Below are 7,230 nucleotides of genomic sequence, written 5' to 3'. Positions count from 1 at the left end.
GAAAAACATTCTTCCATCTTAGAAACATTGCCAAGCTACGAAACATGTTGTCTGTTTCTGATGCGGAAAAGCTAGTTCATGCATTTATGACCTCTAGACTGGACTATTGTAATGCACTTCTAGGTGGTTGTCCTGCATCTTCAATAAACAAGCTACAGGTAGTCCAAAATGCAGCAGCTAGAGTCCTTAAAAGGTCAAAAAAATATGATAATTTTACCCCAATTCTACAGTCTCTGCACTGGCTACCTATTAAGTTCCATATCAGTTACAAAATATTATTACTTACCTATAAGGCCCTTAATGGTTTAGCTCCTGCGTACCTAACTAGCCTTCTACCACGTTACAATCCATCACGCTCCCTAAGGTCACAAAACGCTGGACTTTTGGTAGTTCCTAGGATAGCAAAGTCCACTAAAGGAGGTAGAGCTTTTTCACATTTGGTTCCCAAACTCTGTAATAACCTTCCTGATAATGTTCAGGGTTCAGAGACACTCTCTCTGTTTAAATCTAGATTAAAAACACATTTCTTTCGCCAAGCATTCATATAATGCATTTCATAATTATGGACTGCAGTTAAAGTATATTTGATCAAATGCACATTATTATTCTTTAGCTTGGCTTAAAATAATTAATTTTACTTGGTTGGAACAGCAGCCACGCTAATTATGTCTCTATTTGTTTCACTGTTTTGCAACAGGATTTACATCCCGTAATAACTAGGATTTACACAAGCTACAGTCTGGATCCAGATAACCTGAGAAGAGATGATGTCACCCCCTAAGAGGACCTCAGATGATGCTAACCCTGAAATAACATACAGAACTACCAAATTTAGCTATAAGTGTGATTGCATTATATAATAATTGCTGTTAATTGTGTTCATCATCTATTTGATTACATCTTTAATTAATTTTTCCGTACATTTCTGCCATATGCACATAAACTGACAGTCACCACTGATGAGCTAATACTAAATATTGTAGAAACATAATTTTCAGTAAAGTTTGCAATGATTTGTATCATAAAAAGCGCTATACAAATAAACTTGAATTGAATTTTCGTATAATTTTTTATTTAATTCGTCATCGCTATTTTAGTATTATTTATACACTATTATAGTACTTATTAATATTTTGATAGTTTAATAATTAGCTTTTATTTTATATTTTCAATTGTTGGTTTTAATAGGTATTTGTCATGTTTTTATATATATATACATACACATAACACTGATTTAGTCTTACTTTTAAAAGTGATGACAAAGAAAAAATGTCAAGTTGTTCGAGTTTATATACTGCATGTTTTATGCATGTAATTGAGTTTTTATTGAAACTGTGCAAAAAACTTGTAGCCTTTATTCTAGGCTGCTGCCCACATGCGAGTGGATGTGTACATTTGAGTATTAACACCAGGTGTGTTTGCTTTGGATCAGACTAAAAGACGGAAGTTGGCTGTTTTATCTTTTGTCTCAGGCTTTGTGTGGTCATTTGGGTGTCTGTTTTATAACTTTAACAGCCTTTTTTTTCTTTCATTTTTGCACTCTTTGCTTTTCCTTTGTGGACTGACACCAACGTGACAAAGTAATCTCTCTCTCTCTCTCTCTGTCTCTTTATCTATCTCTCTGCCCTTGCATTAGCTCTTTATGTTTATTGACCTAGAGGTGATTAAAGTCTAGCCTTAGAAATGGATCCAGCTTTTTAAACTGTTGACAGTTGAGATAAAAGCCCTTAAGACTTGGGGATGGGCACTATGGGTCGTGGCACGTTTGTGTGTATGTATTTTACAGGGCTTAAAAGCCGAGCTAGCTTTCTGCTCCCCTCTTCTAAGTTCAATGTCAAAGGGTGAACAATGGCAGGTCACAGGGATCCCGGGCCCAAACAGACCGTGCATAGCCTGCATACTTTTCCCATAGCAGGTCCTGACCTCTACTCTCTGCCTCTCTCCCTCCCTAAAGAATATATTTTCAGGCTCTCAGGGAAGATCTATCAGTTTCCCTCACAAAAGTATCGCTTTTGTGATTTGAGACAACTTTCTGATGAAGAAACCTTGAAATCCGAGAACTGCCTTCGTAGCGGATAAAGCTGAACCAGTGACCCTCTTCTCGGCTGATTTGATGCTTCTCCACCTTCAGTGTCGCAGCAGCAGTGGTCCCAGCTGATACCCTGCGACCATCCAGCGAGCCTAAAAGAGCTTATTTCTGAGAGGTACGTTTTAATATAGCAAAATTTGTAGTATCACTGTTGCAAATGTAGTGCTGCGAGTGTGGCTTGTGCAGGGAATCTTGCATGATGTAGAAGGGCAGTGAATACGTCGCCTGTCTGGGCAGCCCCAACGCAGAGACTCCACGCTCACTGAATCTTGTTCTTCTCGCAGACTGCATTCAATGAGGCAGCCCTGCTCTCCCGTTTCTCATAGAGCCTCAGAGTCTGGGAGCTAAACAACTGGGTCTGAGTGACCTCATGGCCACACAGAGTCAGCGTGCTTGCTCTTTGCACTGCACTTCGATTCATGTCACTGCTAGCTTTGCATTTGTGTGTGTGTTGCTAAGGCTGTACTCACAGAGATGGGCTGCTTTTGCCACGAAAGCAGTCTTCACCTGTTTTCTCATGTTTCTCTCTTCCCAGTTACCTCGGTGGAAGCAACAGTGAGCTCACAGATTGAGCGATCAGGCTTGAGCAATTTCATGCCGACACACATCATGCATGCTTGATCTGCCAGTGTATGTTACACGTGAAGATCAGTGGGCCGAGCGGCTTAATCCTGCTAGGCAGATCGGAGCAGAATGCTGGTAGCTTTGCATTTGTGTGTGCGTTGCGGAGCCCCGCTACCCACAATCTTGTGTTTCTCTTCTCCCAGTTACTTGGAGGAAGAAATGGTAAACTCGCATGGATGAGCGATCAGGCAGTTTAGAGCATAGACACACACATGTCCAAGGTGATGAACTTGCTGGTGATATGAGCCACAGAAGCAGTTCCCCCAGCTCAGAGTAAGTCAAGCTTCCACAGCTGCTACTTCCTCATCCCCAAAAAGGATTGTGAACTAAGGCCCATCCTCGATCTCAGGCACCTGAACTGCGCCCTCATAAAACGGCCATTCAGGATGATTACATTCAAAGAGATCCTCTGGCAAGTGTACCCAGGGGACTGGTTCTTTTCGCTGGATCTGAAAGACGCCTACTTTCACAACCAGATAGTACCCCACCAGAGGGAGTGGCATATCAATACACAGTACTTCCCTTTGAGACAGATGGGAATCCACATTCTGTATTACCTTGATGACTGGATCATCTTGGCCCAGTCGGGGGACGAGCTACTATTTCACAGATCCTTCCTCCTCAGCCGTTAAGAATACCTGGGACTCAGGATCAATTTTGCCAAGAGCACGTTGTCCCACAGCCTATGGATATTGTTCCTGGAAACATTTCTTGACTCAGCTCGAATGAGGGTGGTAGTCGCACCAGAATGTGCACTGGCCATTCAGCAGCTTGTGGTATCATTCAAAGTTAGAGCCCCTCGCCCTCTCTAGACATTTCAGAAGATGCTGGGCCTCATGGCCTCTGTGTCTCCAGTACTTCAGCTGGGCTTCGCATGCACCCCCTTTCAATATTGGCTGAAACCACGAGTTCTGTCCCATGCGGCCACACCTGGCATCTTGGACGCCTTCGTGTCAAGGGATTGCCCCAGGGAATGGTCTGCAGAAGGAAGGTGGTCTAGACAGACACTTCCAACACTGGTTGGGGAGCACTGTGCGATGGCAAACTGGCTTTCGGCCATTGGTCACTTGCCTTGCGCTATCACCGTTCCTTCATGGGACCTGCCTATGGTGTTGAGGGCTCTGATAAGTCTTACCTTTGAGCTGCCACATTCTGATGTCCTTCGTCCCCTGATGCTAAAAACCACTCTGCTACTGGCATTAGCACCGGTAAAGCATTTGGCTGATCTGCAGGAGCTCTCGGTGAGCCCCACCTGCCTTGAATTCAACAAATCCAAGGCCGGTCTAAAGCAGAGGCATGGTTATGCACCTAAAAGTGCTCTCGACTCTGTTCAGGGCACAATTACTGTGTAGCTCTATCGCTGCTTCCTCATTCAGAGCAGGACGAGAGCTGAATTTATATTGAGAATGTATATTGAGTGTTCCACTCCGTTCAAGCAGTTGGAACAGCTTTTTGTATGCTTCGGTGACCACACCAAAGGATCTCCAGTCACAAAGCAGAGACTTTCCAAATGGATAATCGATGCTATCATGTTAGCATACTCTTCTTTGGGCCTACAGTGCTCCATGAGAGTAAGGTCCCACTCAACGAGAGGCCTTGCCTCTTCCTGGGCTTGGTCTAGCGGTGTGTCCATTACAGAGATTTGTGCAGTGGCCGGCTGGGCCTCGCCATCCACATTTACCAGGTTTTCTAATCTGGATGTCCCAGCCTTATAGGCCAGGGACCTTTCTGCTTAAACAGACCCACTATGGCCATATGGCGGTTTGGTGGTTAAGGCAAGTTCAAGTATTAGTTGTTCCACTTGCATATCACAGCAGGATTATACTGGTTTGAAATAGCATCTTAGCAAATGCAGTATGAGTGAGGTATCGATAGGGAATGTACTCGGTTACTAACATAGCCTCGGTTCCCTGAGATACAGGAACAAGTACTGCATTGCTGGCCATGCTGTGTAGCTGCACGACTTACTCGTTGCTTCAGTTGAAGTAACCTGTGGATCCTATGGGGAAGTACCCGCTTATATAGCCAGATGCCCTGTCCATTCTAGCAGGCTTTGGTGGACTTGGTCACCATAGGCTTGTGCAGCTCATCTGCCGAGCCATTGGTTTGTTTTTAATTCACTGAACAAACCAATGGCCGTGCAGTTACACTGTGTTATTGAAAAGGCTTCAGAATTAAAAGAAAAAGCAGTTTTCCCCATAGTGTCTTAGCAGAAGCAGTACTTATTCCCGTATCTCAGGGAACCGGGGTTAAGTTAATAACCAAGTACATTTTCTATTATATTATGGGCTGCATTTTGTATTTGTCTTTATTTGAACAAGAAATTGATACATATTTTGCCAACATAGGCTCATTGGAAAACACCAACAACTTTATTCATTTTCATGCAAATTATGATTATGGGGCAAAATATCGATTAAGTTACTTAATTTCTTTCTTCTTACTCTTACTTTTAAGCGGTTCCTTGCACAGCATCATGTTATGACCTCAAAATAATTTTATCTTAATGCATGATTTGTAAACTAATACAACTGATGTTTGCATCACATAATCAGCTCCATGTGTATGGCTTTTCTGACATAGTAAACTTGCTTGGAAGCCCATTTCATACAGCATTGCACTTGCAATGTGGAGCACTTGTATACGAATCTTGTGAAACACAAGTCATGATAAAATCACTGAAAGACTCAAAATCAATGTCCACGATACATAGAACCATAATAATAAAACATTACCACGTTCATTTTCATCTGTTTAAGACAAAATTGTACTCATTTTTAAACGGCGATTGCACATTCCTCTAAAATGTTAACTCTGAAAGTGCCATGAAACATGCAAGGAACAAACTCTTATCATTTCACATAAATATCGCCAAAACCATGTTTTTCCAGTAAGCTGTTGTTGTTGTTGTTTGTTTTGTTTTTAGTTTTTGTAGCAACATCAACTAACACAAAACTACTGAATTCAATTGTGAGACAAGTCAGCCTGCAGCTTTGTGTATGTATAGTGCTGTTTGTATGACATTATTGCTTATTTAAAGGGATCAAAATCAGTTCCTTGCCAGTTAGGATTCTGCTTTAGAATGTAGTGGACTCTATAGGCAGTAGACAGCGAGAGAGTTCACTAGATTTTGGAATAATGCCAGTTTGTTATTCTCTTGTATGCCCTGGTCTCTGTTCTGTCTTGCCTCAGTGTTTATACTCTACAGGGCTTTGCATCAATGACAGGGGAGCCCCAGTCTCAGGGATCTATCTATCAGAGGTTAATCCTGTGTGTGTGTGTGTGTGTGTGTGTGTGTGTGTGTGTGTGTGTGTGTGTGTGTGTGTGTGTAAACAGTATGTGTTTTTCTCTAGCAGTAAGGTTGGACTTGTGCACTGGTTGTAGCTGCAGCAGACTCATCCACTTAAGATCCCACAAACACAGAGAATTATCGCTTGGCTGAGGTGCTTCTGTGTTTGCCCAGACAGAAGTTGAGGACCACTGGTTTAGACTGGGGTCTGTGTTTTGTCTAGGATGGAAAAAAATGCAGTAAAAGGGGAGCTCCCTCTTTTTCACAAACAGGAACACACACATGTCCGCACACGTGTGCTCAGACAGAGTCTTGGGGGATGTGACCTCTCTCCAATGCCTCCGATCTTGGCCCCTTCTCCCTGGGTGAAGGCAGAGAAAGGTCAAAGGTGATTTTTTGGGGGGCTCAAGATTAGGTTTCACATGACTGAGCACCTTTGTTGAGGCCGTCCAGCAGAAAGGAAACGTCCAGGAGGCCTTCATGTCTGTCTGAGATGGGCCTCAAAAGCACCCTTCCCCCTTTGGCCTCTTCTCTTCTCTTCTCTTCTCTTCTCTTCTCTTCTCTTCTCTTCTCTTCTCTTCTCTTCTCTTCTCTTCTCTTCTCTTTTCTTCGTCAGAACATTACATGCAACAACAGTCAATGGTGAAATAAGTCTATATGACTTTTGATGAAATTTCCACACTGCATTTTTTCCATACAATGCAAGCAGTAATATTATATAAAATATCTATATTTCAAATCTTCAGATGTCTTTCAATACTTTGTATACTTTGTCTTTCAATACTTTAATATGAATTTCAGTTGACAAAATTTGTAAACACTGTACACTATCAAATCTGCTTGAACATCCCGACCAGGCCAACATAGTTACATAGGCTCAACCAATGAGCTGAGTCTGACTAACGGCAGACAGTAGGAAATTTTTATAATTTATAATTTATGCTAATCAACCTACATTCATTTAAGATATACTTTTTGTCAGTTTATGCATTGCCAGAGACCCAAACCCATGACCTTGCATGGTCTTTTCACAAATTGCAGTTCTAAATGGTCCATGCAAATTCCATGATCCAACAATAAAGAGAACCGCCACTGGTTATGTGAAGCATTGCACGCCCTGCCAGATAACGACGGCTGTCCTGCAAATCCAGTAGCAGCAGGTCTTGATATCTGTCTGTTTGAAAACAAGAGGGTCATTTACTGCTGACCTCTGGCCCGGGTGTCTGTG

The sequence above is a fragment of the Carassius carassius genome, chromosome 10, assembly GCF_963082965.1.
Source record: "Carassius carassius chromosome 10, fCarCar2.1, whole genome shotgun sequence".
NCBI classification, from domain to species: Eukaryota; Metazoa; Chordata; class Actinopteri; order Cypriniformes; family Cyprinidae; genus Carassius; species Carassius carassius.
Note: the sequence above shows the minus strand (reverse complement) of the source record.